Source organism: Sorex araneus, chromosome 3, assembly GCF_027595985.1.
Source record: "Sorex araneus isolate mSorAra2 chromosome 3, mSorAra2.pri, whole genome shotgun sequence".
Lineage (NCBI taxonomy): Eukaryota > Metazoa > Chordata > Mammalia > Eulipotyphla > Soricidae > Sorex > Sorex araneus.
The window spans coordinates 67,087,718-67,100,537 of record NC_073304.1 but is presented as its reverse complement, the minus strand read 5'-3'; positions in this window follow the sequence as shown (position 1 = coordinate 67,100,537).

Below are 12,820 nucleotides of genomic sequence, written 5' to 3'. Positions count from 1 at the left end.
AATCGAGGAGAAAAAAAAAAAAGATCCTTCCAACTATATGATAAAAATAAAACAATTTAGATACAAGAGAGAATATTTTGTTTAAATTTTGTAAATGACTGTTTCAAGTCTAGGAAATCTTTACCATTATAATAGCAAAATCAGAATAAAAGTCAAATATGAGTAGACTTTGGAGAGGCTGAGTTTAAAGTATCTAGAAAGTAAAATTGCATAAATGGAGAAGAAATTACCTGTAAAGAGATAACAGTTAAAGATACAAGATCATATATGGTCTTTGGAAAAGAGTAGAGAAAATAATTAACTGCAAGAATGAAACATGAGAAAATCCCCTTGTGTAAAGAGTATGGACAAATAGAGAGTAGTCAGGAACCAAAGCCATAAAAGCCATAAAAAGGTAAACAAGATCAGGTGGAATTACCCATAGGTGACAGACACCAGTTATCATTATTTATCTTTAGTTCTTTATCTTATTTATTATGGAAATATTTCCACTTAACCTGAATTCTATAGCTTTAAGAAATGAGAAATATTTTCCCTTAATTTGCAATTGTTTTTTTGACATTCCTTACTGTGATGATAACAAATACCTGTCAGAATACAAGACACTACTTAGCCACAGTTCAAACTCTGAACTTGTGAAAAATAAATTATAGAGGCATCCCTGTGTACATGCTTAAGCACATGGAGATGTTTTCTTGCTCTGCTCTGACTTAAACTTATTACCAAATAATAATGATGATGATGAAGTTGGTGATTATGACAATATATAGATATTACAGTTATGCCTTTGAGTATATTTGATGGTTACTGCATATAGATACCTCAAGAAGAAAATAATTTCTGATAGTTAATCTTCTGCCTTTTTATGATTAATGTTACCACATCCTCAATTAGAATTAAGGACACATAAAATTAATTGATTTTAAAATCCTTTTGTTCAGAGAAATCAGAGTAGATGTGTCAGCTCCAAACTTGACATCAGTAGGTAGCTCCTACCTTCGTTCTCCCCTCCCTCCTATATTCACTTCTTTACTGCCACTAAAATTAATCCCCATTATCTGAGTTTCCTATAACCCTTCTCCACATATCACCAATACCTGTATAAAATCCCTGGAAACTTGTTTTCATGGTCTCATCACCTCTAGAATCAATGAAGCACTCAGTGATCCAAGAATTTATGCTGAAATATCTGTGACTTTTCTGCTTTTACCTTACCTTTTATACTTTTTATATTTTTACTTTTCTTTTTCTCACTTTTAACATAATTTTAATGTATAGTTACAACCATCTTATAAACTAAATTTGTTTAGCCCCTATGACCTTTATCATTTCCTCCTTAATTTTTAAATTTCATTTTTCTATTTGCTCTTTCATTTTCATTTAATTGCATTTTATCAAGATCTATGTTGGTTCTAATACAGGCATTTACTGCTTTTACATCTCTTCCTACTCTTTTGGTCCCCTTGTTTTTACTTGAAAGAAACACTTTATTACCATCTTTATATAGTCAATTTGGATAGGTTTTCAGGAATAAAAATGTGGCTAGGAAACTATTGATTTTCTTAACCTTATATCAATTATTGATGTACGTATCATTAAATTATCCAATTCAAACTAACGAGAGTTTATTCAAGAAATTCTACAGGAACAACCAAGAAGTCCTCTTAAGAGTCAGATGCTGTGGTGACAGGAATTTCTTAGGATCACCCCTGACTTATAAGTTATACATACTTTAAATATTAATCTCATAGGCTTTGGTTTTCTGTCATTTACAACTATCTCTACTGTAGCATTTAATATGTGTTGAGCATCACATTAGGTATTGAAGAAATAGAAATGAAATAGATTTCTGCTCAAAGATAATTGAGACTGTAGTAGATAAAATAGACATAATTGAAAATCATAAAGGATCAAGAACTACAAAATACCTTGGATTCTAGGTTTAAAGAGCTGATTGAACAGGTTTCATTTTATAGAATATGAGTTTGGGGATATTCTCATGTGAGGAGCTTCCAATTGCTATCATTCCACCAAAAATATAAAAATAAATGAGCAAAATCCAAGTAAGACAAGAGAATGTATCAACTGTAACATAGTCCCAAATAGATAATAATTTAGCAGAGAATTTACAACCATAAATTGCTACAATACCAAATGACAAAAAAAACTCACAGAAGAACATAGACAATATATATTATTTATAACAACATCTAAAACTAAGTATATTCTAGCTTTGCACAGAGCAATGAAGTCTAAGGTAATTTTATCGCTAATTGAAAAGCATTGAAACTCTAAAAAGAGTAAGTTATGAAAAAAATATATTAAAATTTTGTTTTCTTCTTGGTGCCATATGTCTGCAATACAATTTATATTTTCAACGCGATTCCATTTTGAATGCTGAAAAGAAGATTCAGAAAATGACATTTTTATCACTTATCCAAATATGCATGAAACATCCCCCAAACACTTGACCATGGATTCCAAAAATCTCTTCAATAAAAACAATACAGAAATGATTTGATGACAACCACAGCTGAGGTTATGTTGGGCTCCTATGTTTGTTTCATTTGAGTTTAATTATTTCTAATGAAATCTCTCCCTCTATTTGGCCCTAACTAAGGTGTAGGATCACTTGAGCTGTGCCGGCAGGTCTCAACTTGTAAGCACAAGTGGCCTCTTTAGCCCACAGGCATGCTGCCTTACACCTGGTACAGGCAGACAGAGAGAGACTAGGGCCCATGGGTATAACTCAGTTGTGTCTGTCAACATCAGTCAATGCCAAGCTGCGGGGACAATTGTCAAAAATGTAGGATCAGGTCCTATTCGTGAATTAGCATTTCCTCTCATTCAATCATGTTACTGAGTACCTACCACACACAAGGCACTCAACCAGGTGTTTGGAGTAATTAAGAGGAGGAGACCCAGTTCCTGCTTTGAAGAATTACTCCTGAATTATATGTCAGAGGTCTGGTTCTCGAACTTTAGCCTATATCAGAATCACTTGGAGGATTTGTTAAAACACAGTTTTCTGGGACTCCCCATCAGTTTTTCTGTTTCAGTAAATCAGTAGATACAAATCACTCGAGAATTTGTATTACACATTCTCCAGTGAAGCACGTGCTGCTGGGCCATGTCATGAGGGCCAATTGTAAAAGATAGCTTTGGGGATTCAGGAAGGTGCTCAAATAGTCACTGTAAAGTTAACTTGAAATGATTTTTCTTCCATTCATCTAGTAAATATAATATTAAATATCATTGGCACTACTGGTTCTAACAATAGCAGTTTTTCTAACAATGAGTATTCGATGTCAGGCAGGACTAACTACTTTCTATGCAATACTTCAGTGGATTCTTGGGGAACCATATGTAGTGCTGGGAGTTGAACTTAGATTGGCTTCATGCAAAGAAAGCACCTCCATCACTGTACTAACTCTCCAGCCCTCTGGATAATTCTTTTTTGGAGAATCCTGTCTTGTGCATGATAGAACTGCAACATAAACCAGCAACAAGCCTGGTTTGTATTCATTAGATGCCAGTAGCATGCTCTCTCTGGGAGACAACAAAAGAAATCTTCAGACATTCTCAACTGTCACTGCCTCTGGTTGAGAACTACTTGTCCCAGACAGTGACACAGTTTAGGAACTGCCTAACCATTTAGCAGACTCATCTATCTGTAGGTCAGAGTGATTTTATTGTAGAAGCACAAACTGTTAAATCTAGAAAGAAAGAGGTTATCTAAATGAATTAACTCCCTTTTTGATACGGTCCATGGTCCATGAGGTATTATAGAGCTCAGACAGGAGCCACAAGGAATTTGGATCAATACTGACTTCAACAATGCACAAGTGTTTCCTCATTTTTTTACTGCCCCATTTATTTTCAAGAAATATTGCCAGCCCATGTGCACTCATGACAAGTGTGTTTTACTCTCTGCCAGCAAACACTCAAAAAGCAAATGGCCTGGCTCCTTCTCATTGCATGCCACAGAATGGATGAGAAAACGTATTGGAATCCCTGGGGAAAGTTTTGTAAAAGGGCAGGTCTAAACAGAACAAATTGGTAAAAGCTGAAGACACTCATGTAAAGCTGCCTGGCTCTGCCTTTCAAAAAGACAGCTCTGTCGGTGAAAACACAGAGTTTGCCCAATATGGAGAAATCTGGTAGTCACATGCAATTATAAACCCTATAAATGTTAGCAAGTTGAATCATTCACCCAAGTAGTTTTTCTTGTCCAGAGAGCAAATTGCAATAATTGGATAAAGACATCTGCACTATTTGAACTTGTCATGTTAAATATCTATATTTTGTAACTCATCTTGATAGCTAATTTTCATGGAAATATGTGTTAATTGAGAAAAAAGACATCTTTAAGATGGTTATCATAAGATAATCATACCCTAGGGCATTGTGAAGCAAGAGGTGCGGTTCTAAGTCTGTGATTCTCCAAGGATATGATTATCACATGAGAGCTGCCACACCTCCTAAGGTGCACCTCTCTGCACTGCTTTCATCTGACTTGGGGGCTGCTGGGGGTTGGTATTGAGTCCCTCTGCTTTTCACCGCATCACATTCATCTTTTTCCTGGAGGTAATAGGCTTTTCAAAAAGAGTACCTTAGAGCAATATGCAGTCAAGAAGATAGTGCCTTTTTTCATGTTCCCTTTGGCCATTTGTATTTCTTTTTTGAGGACTGCAGTCATTTGTGGAATACAAAATAACATAATATGAGACTGACACCCAGGGACAGTAGAGACAAGAGCCAGGAATATTGCTCCATTGTTGAGCTGCCTCTTGATTGGGGGAGAAGACAGCTGAAATAGAGAAGGGATCACTAGGTCAATGGTAGTTGCAGGGATCTTTCGGGATGGGAGATGTGTGCTGAAAGTAGATAAAGGACTGAATGTGATGCCCTCTCAGTATCTGTATTGCAAACTATGATGCCCAAAAGTAGAGAGAGAGTATGAAGAAATTGTCTGCCATAGAGACAGGGAGAGTAGTGGGGGCAGGAGAGGGGCTACTGGGGACATTGGTGGTGGAAAATGTGCACTGGTAGAGGGATGGGTGGTTGATCATTGTATGACTGAAACTCAGTCATGAAAGCTTTGTAACTGTATCTCATAGTGATTCAATAAAAAAAATAAAGAAGATAGTACCTTTCAGAACAAGATGATCATGGGGATATATTTCACTTCATTTTGGGGAAAAATACAGACCACTGAGATTAAGACTCTGTTTTAGTGACCATTGTTTTTAAGTGCCTAAGGCACACTCTTATTCTGTGTGTTTACAGGTCATTTTATTGCCATCCTCCATTTACATCATCTATTCCTTTTGTTTTTTATTTCGGGTCACAGTCGACCATGCTTAGGGTTTACTCCTGACTGCACTCAGGGATCACTCCTGGCAAGTTCAGGGGACCATATGGGGTGCCATGGATCAAATCTGAGTCTGCCATGTGCAGATGCCCTACCCACTGTACAATCTCTCCTTGCTATGCTGTCTCACTGGCCCCAGGTCCCTTTTAACAATAAAAACCATGTTTGATTTTTACCTCAGCATGCATTGCCCGTGTGCTTCATCAAGTACCACATTTTATTTTCCTCTGAATAGCCTTGCCTAATATAGTGTATTCTTCCTGTTGTAAGAATATGATGCAAAAGACAATTTAATGGATTAAATCAAACATATCAATTTGCAATGTTGAAAATGACCTTTATTCAGTTATGACAATTAACTCCTACTATCAGCCAATTTGTACACAAAAGATTCCGGAGGTGTTAGCAGGTTATTTGGTTATATACTCTGACAAGTAGCAACAGATCTGTTCCACTGCCAGTAACACTAGCCTTAGGAGTTCTAAAATTAACATAGAAGCCATAGCAATATATCTTAAAGGTGGTGCTACAGAAGTCAACATGGAATGAAAACTACATTTTATTTATTTAAGCCTTTCACTTTTTCAAATGAAGAGTTGCTATTATTGTGATGTTTACTTTTGAATACATAAACTGTGAAATAATGGCAAAAACACTTGAAAAGTAGCCAGAAGATAAGAAGAAAAACTCCCTATCAGCTGTATCCCAGACTTAAAAAAAAAAAAAAAAAGAAAAAAAAAGAGCTGAAGTGCTTTCAGGCTGTTCTTTAAAACTCCAGTTAGAGAAAGGAAGGAGACTGTCAATCTGCAGTAATGTATAAAGATTTGAGGTGCTGATGCATTTTCCTGCTTTGAGTGCATGAAGTCGTCTTTGTTTCGGGTTTCCTTGGCAACCCTTCTCAAAGTGTGTACAGGAGGAGCAGGTCCTAAATGGAGTCTGGTCTGAAGAGGGCCTTTAAAAAAAAAAAAAACATCTAAGTTCCCTATTTTTATTCCTTCAGAAGTGCGAGTGTGTAATGAAGGATGTACAAGACAGGAGAACACATTTTTCCAGTCATGGCTACTACCTAGGTGAGAGTGAGATAACAATGGTTTTTGAAAGCCTAAGTTGTTTTCCTGGCTATGAGACAGCTAAGAAGACATGGACTTCCTAGAAAGTCCTTTTAAAGACCATTTTCGTCTCAGAGACGGCTCAATAGTCCAAGATGTGGAGGAGCTATTTGCTTGTGGTGATGTCCTAACTCATCCAAGTGACTTTTTTTTCCAAAGGAAATAATGTTCATGATGTCATCTGCAATAATAAAAGCTTATTGGAATTGATACAAGTTGACTTTCTCATTTATAAAAGCAATACCTTGCTTGATTGCTCATTTTTCTGGTCTCTATTTCCTTCCTATTCAGACCATAGTTCCATGAGATTGCTGCAGCTATCACCAAAGCTTGTCTAGCACCGGACCCAATGACCTCTGATCAGAACTTACCACAGAAACTTTGATAATGTCTTTTTTACCATTTTACTTGTACTCCATTTGTGACTCTCCTGTTTTCTTTTCTTCTGTTCTTATTTTTGCTTGCTAGACCAGGACTAGCTTAAGGCAGCTGAAACACTTGGTCACCAAACTTAAAGGGGCTTCAGAAAATGTGGCCATCAATCATGCAAAAAATAATATTAATATGGGCTGGAGCGATAGCACAGTGGGTAGGGCATTTGCCCTGCACGTGGCTGACCCGGGTTCGATTCCTCCGTCCCTCTCGGAAAGCCAAGCAAGAAAATGAGAGTATCCCATCCGCAGGGCAGAGTCTTGAAGGCTGCCCATGGCATATTTGATATGCCAAAAACACAAGTCTCACAATGGAGACATTACTGGTGCCCGCTCAAGCAAACCTATGAACAACAGGACCAACAGTGATATAAATCTATGTTTATCACAGTGCTATTTATGGTAATTGAGATCTGGAAACAACCCAAATGTCCAGGTCAGATGAGTGGATAAAGAAATTGGGATATAAGAGTTGGGCCCGTGCTCGGCTCCGGCCGGCCGGGTTTTCGGCCCGGGCGCCCATGCCCCTGCAGAGCCGGTGGATGTGGAACAAGCGGGAACCAGAGACAGCTTTAGGAATTGGTGTTCCAGTAAGTGCCTGCACCCATGTATGGAGACTGTGAATTAAGCCTTTGCCCCACGCCGGCTAACGGAGGAAAGAAACTTCCTTCTTGGTCTCTCTCCCCTCCGGGAGAAGGCGTGGTGTCCGACATTTTGTGGGTCCGTTGAGAAGGTACGAACTTGGTGGCGCGGGAAAAAAAAAAAAAATGTGTGCTTTGAACTTGAAACAGCCGCAGGATACAGAGCCAGCCCTAGTCGGGCCCGTGCTCGGCTCCGGCCGGCCGGGTTTTCGGCCCGGGCGCCCATGCCCCTGCAGAGCCGGTGGATGTGGAACAAGCGGGAACCAGAGACAGCTTTAGGAATTGGTTTCTGGCAGAATTTTCCCAGGACTTTATACAGAAATCCAAAACCGCGCGGACGCTGCTGCGTCCGCGCGACTTAACATTTATAATTGTCATCAATGTGAAAGGGTTCCATTTGAACAGGTCAGACTTGGGGGGGAAACTCCAAATAATAACAGTAAGTTTTTGTTGAAATATTGAAGGTTCTTAATGTAACAGCCACCTCTGGACTATGAGCTAAGCAAAAGCCCCACGCTGGCCAACGTGGCGTGGAGTACACCATACTATGAGGCACAGGAAGGGGGATGAGGGGGAAAAATTAAAAAAAAATGGAAAAGGAAAAAGAAAAAAAAAAAAGAGAGAGAGAGAGTTATGTCAACTATAGTGAGTTTTGTGTTGAATTATGGAATGTAATCAAGGTAAAGAAAAAATGAAGTGAAATTCATTAGTTATACAGTAGGGGGTAGGGGGTGGGGGCGGGGGGTAAGCTGGGGTTTCTGGTGGTGGAATTTGGGCACTGGTGAAGGGATGGGTGTTTGAATATTGTATAACTGACATATAAACCTGAGAACTTTGTAACTTTCCACATGGTGATTTGATAAAAATTAAAAAAAAAAAAAAAAAGAAATTGGGATATAAGTACATTGTGGAATACTATTTCAGCTATAAAAACAGATGAAACCTTGTCTTTTGCTACAGCTCAGATGTAACTAGAGGGCACCACATTAAGCAAAATAAGACAGATGTCAAAGGACAAATGGTGGATGATCTCACTCATATGCAGTATAAAATGAAACAAAACAAAGAAATTAATAATAGACAATAAGAACAAACCTTTGGACTCTGACAGTGTAACTGAGGTTACCAAGTGGGGACGGAAGAAGAGTTAAGGGGCAGAATATAACTGGCAAGAAGACAATGGTAAGGGTCTTTGGCACTTTGGTAATCATGGAAATGCATTAACTGTGCACAACGAAAGCATAAAAACTAACACTATTGTAACCATGTTTCCCCAATAATAAAACATGATATTAAGAAGATCTAAATTTTTTAAAACTGGGTAATCTAAAGAGATATTTAGGTTTCTTTACGCAAAGTTAAATGCAAAATAATAAAATTAAATATTAGAACTTTAAATAAAACATATTTCATGCTAAGTAGACCAATAATTCACTATTAATTAGAATGCTTTTATTATTTCTTTTCCCAGCCCATGATGCCATGTCAAAATCCTGGTTTTCATCAGTAATCATAACATTTTCCTTTCAAGGATATTTAACATTTATGTTACATGACTCTGTCATGTAATAATTATCTATTTACACATATATTTACAAATTCACCATCTTTTCTCGTCCAATTATTGTTAGACACTTTCTTAAATATACTCCTCAGAAATTGTGGGTAGATAGTACATCCTCTGAATTCTTATGCATTCTCAAATATTTTTCTTTTGCCCTTGCAAATGAATGGCTATCTTGGTTAGAAGTAAGGATCTTGGATAATTTTTTTTTTCTTTTGGGGTCTTTAGATATCATTTAACTCTATTTTAAACATTGCAAGTTTGATTCTTATTCTTTTTTAAAACAATGTGTTCTTTCTATGTGAAAATATATACAATTTTCCTCTTATCCTTTGAACTCAGAAATATTATGAGTCTAAGTCTCTGTTGCTTTGTTGTTGTTGTTGTTGTTGTTGTTTTTTACACTAATGCCTGGAGTCCAGTTAAACCTTGAAATCTTTGCTTCTAATAAGCTTTTAATATAAGGAAAAAAATTCTATTATCTGCCTAATTACTATCTCTTCTCCATTGATTCCTATCTTTCCTTATGGAAGTCCTATTATTTGAATCTGGGGTTTCTATATTTGTCCCCTAAAATCCTTTACCTTTTCTCTACTGTTTTTTCTATCTTTCTATTTCTATCTGAAGTTTTAGACCTTTTTCCCCACACATTTAATTTTCCAGGTCACTGATTCAAGATTCCTAGGAGATTGTCTTTTCCTATGTGTATTTTTTTAACTAAATAACTTTTTTTAAATAAATAACTAAAGAATTGAATTTTTAGTTCTAAAAACTAAAAAAAAAAATGGAGAGATCTTATACTAAATTTAGTCTTCAAGTTCTCATTCATTTTTTGTCCAAGTTGTTTTCTGTCTCTGCTAGTAGTTCTGTTTCATTTATTCTTGATGTTGTCCTATCATTGCCAGTTCCCAAAGTTTCCCTTGCCAACTTTAGCTCACTCTCACACCTTCCACTCAGAATTCAGGGTGTCTTAAAGTGAAGCATTTTTCTCCCACAAACCCTTTCCAGCAACTAACTTGTCATTTTGTTACCTGGGTTTTGGAAAGAAGGCTTTCAGCTCCCCCCACAGACACTGGAAGCCAAGCTTCAAAGTTCCAAAGTGGGGTTCCCACACCTACCTGCTCAGCTTATTGGGGTCTGGTGCTTTTGCTCCCTGAGAAGAGGGTCATGGTTACCTATGACTACTTTAAGGTAGACCTTCTCCATGATGTACATGTTCTTGATGAAGTGCTCACAAGTGACTATCCTTCTGCAATCTCTAAGTGTCTTCAGACCCATAGAGCACAAGATCTGTGCAAGCTCTGTCCCACAAAATCTGGTAGAAGCTTTGTTCATACCTTCCCTATACTACATGCAGCCAAGAAATTGTTCATTGTGACTTAAACCAGCACTTAGTGTTTATAGATGTAGGTGTCAATTTTCTCACGCCCTGAAACTTAACTTTCCTTTTCTCCTAATTTTGGTTCATGTCATGAGATCTTTCTCTGGTTTAAATTTTCTTCTTTTTTATGTAGCTCTTCCTGCTTATTGTCCTGTTTCAAGTAACCTCAAAGAATTTTCAGTTGCATCCATTTATTGTCTAAGGCATTTCCCACTTTCTAACTGCAAAACCACTTCATTTTCAGGCCTTTATTACTTCACTTATAACTAAATTATGTATTTAGTTCATAATTTAGTTCTTCAACTTTTCTGTATACTTTTAGCAGATACAGAAGAGATTAAGTCAGTCCCATTCTATACCGATATACAATGGTTTATCCAAGGATTTCCCCCTTTAAGAATTTTCTGCACATATGCACTCACACATGTATACCTAAACACACACACAAACCCTCCCACAGCATACGTTTTAATTATAACCTAGCATTTCGTTGTGACTGTGCTTCTCTCATCCTCTCTCTTCTTTACTAATCCATCTCCTTTTTGATTGTAAGGCTCACCTTAAATGTCTTCTTCATGAAACCTCTTCTTGTCCCTTTTTCCAGTTTACTATCTACCAGTTTTACTTTCTGGAAGTGTTTCTTTAAATCTTGATTGTAATTCTTATATAACTCATTAAAACTTGTAAACCCCTTAACCACAGTAATTTAGTATAACCTGTCCTTGCTTTCTTCTCACTACCTGGAACATAGTAGATGCTTCTTTAGCAATGATTAATTATAGCTGTCCAGCTCAATATTAACTGGCCCTCATCATATGTGCCAGGCACTAAGCTAGTACTTTAGATAAGGTACTATCTTAAAGGATGAAATAAGCACAGTTTCTGACCTGAGGGGGGTGAGTGCCAAGATCTATATTGCACTTAAATTATCTGATTCTCTAGTGAAGGGATGGGTGTTTGATGATTATATGACCGAAGCTCAAACATGAAAGCTTTGTAGCTGTATCTCACGTTGAATCTAAAAGGGGGGAAATAAAAATAAAATAATAAAGTTAACATTCAGAATAAAATTTTTTAAAATGTAATGTGGAATTCATGACCAATTCAATCAGCTTAATCAATGGCTGAATAAATATCAGTACTCCTACATTATTAAAAAAATTATCGATTCTGTTTCTATGTTTCTGTGTGTATGTAAGGAGAGATAAAGAGAGAAAATATATAGATAGATATTTCCATCTAAATAAAGAAATCTTCTGAAAAGAACTACCTAATGATGTTGTCTTGCTTCCTAGTCTGCCTTTGGACAGTTGATATTATGCCAGATCCTAAGATCATTCCAAAGCAGAGGAAATAGAGCTGCAGAACAAATAGATATTCAAGATTATGCTGAAATTAAAAATCAGGTAACATTTCAAGTCAATATATATAATTGTGTTTTGGGAAGAAAGTGAATAAGAAAAATTGGTTATATCTTTTGTGGTTTTCCAGTGGCTCCCTTGATATAGTTCCCAGCTTACTGTAAACATTTCTGTTTGGAGCTTTCCTAAAAATAATGTCGGATACAGAAACAAGTATATGTGAACAGGAGTAAGGTTTCCATAAAGGTCTTTCTTAAAGAATAAAAGATATAACTGAATTTTCTTTCATCACCACCTCACCCCATATTTCCAGCAAAAAACTATGAAATTAGCATGGCTTATTATTGGTCAAATTTTTCCTCTATTACAGTCCCTGCAGCATCATCCTCAAACATTGACTCAGCATCCTTAAAATCCAGAACCTTCTTCAACTGCCTCTACATAGAATATACTGACCCAAGATTAAATAAATGCTGCCAGAAAATAAAAGTGGTAGATAGTAAACTGGAAAGAGGGACAAGAAAAGGTTTCATGAAGAAGACATCTGAGCTGATCCTTACAATCGAAAAGGAGATGGATTAGTAAATAAGAGAGAGGATGAGAGAAGCACAGTCACAACTAAATGCTAGGTTATAATTAAAACGTGTGCTGTGGAAGGGTTTGTGTGTGTGTTTAGGTATGCATGTGTGAGTGCATATGTGCAGAAAATTCTTAAAGGGGGAAATCCTTGTATAAACCATTGTATATCAGTATAGAATGGGACTGACTTAACCTCTTCTGTATCTGCTAAAAGTATACAGAAAAGTTAAAGAACTAAATTATGAACTAAATACATAATTTAGTTATAAGTGAAGTAATAAAGGCCTGAAAAATGAAGTGGTTTTGCAGTTAGAAAGTGGGAAATGCGTTAGACAATAAATGGATGCAACCAAAAGTTCTTTGAGGTAACTTGAAACAGG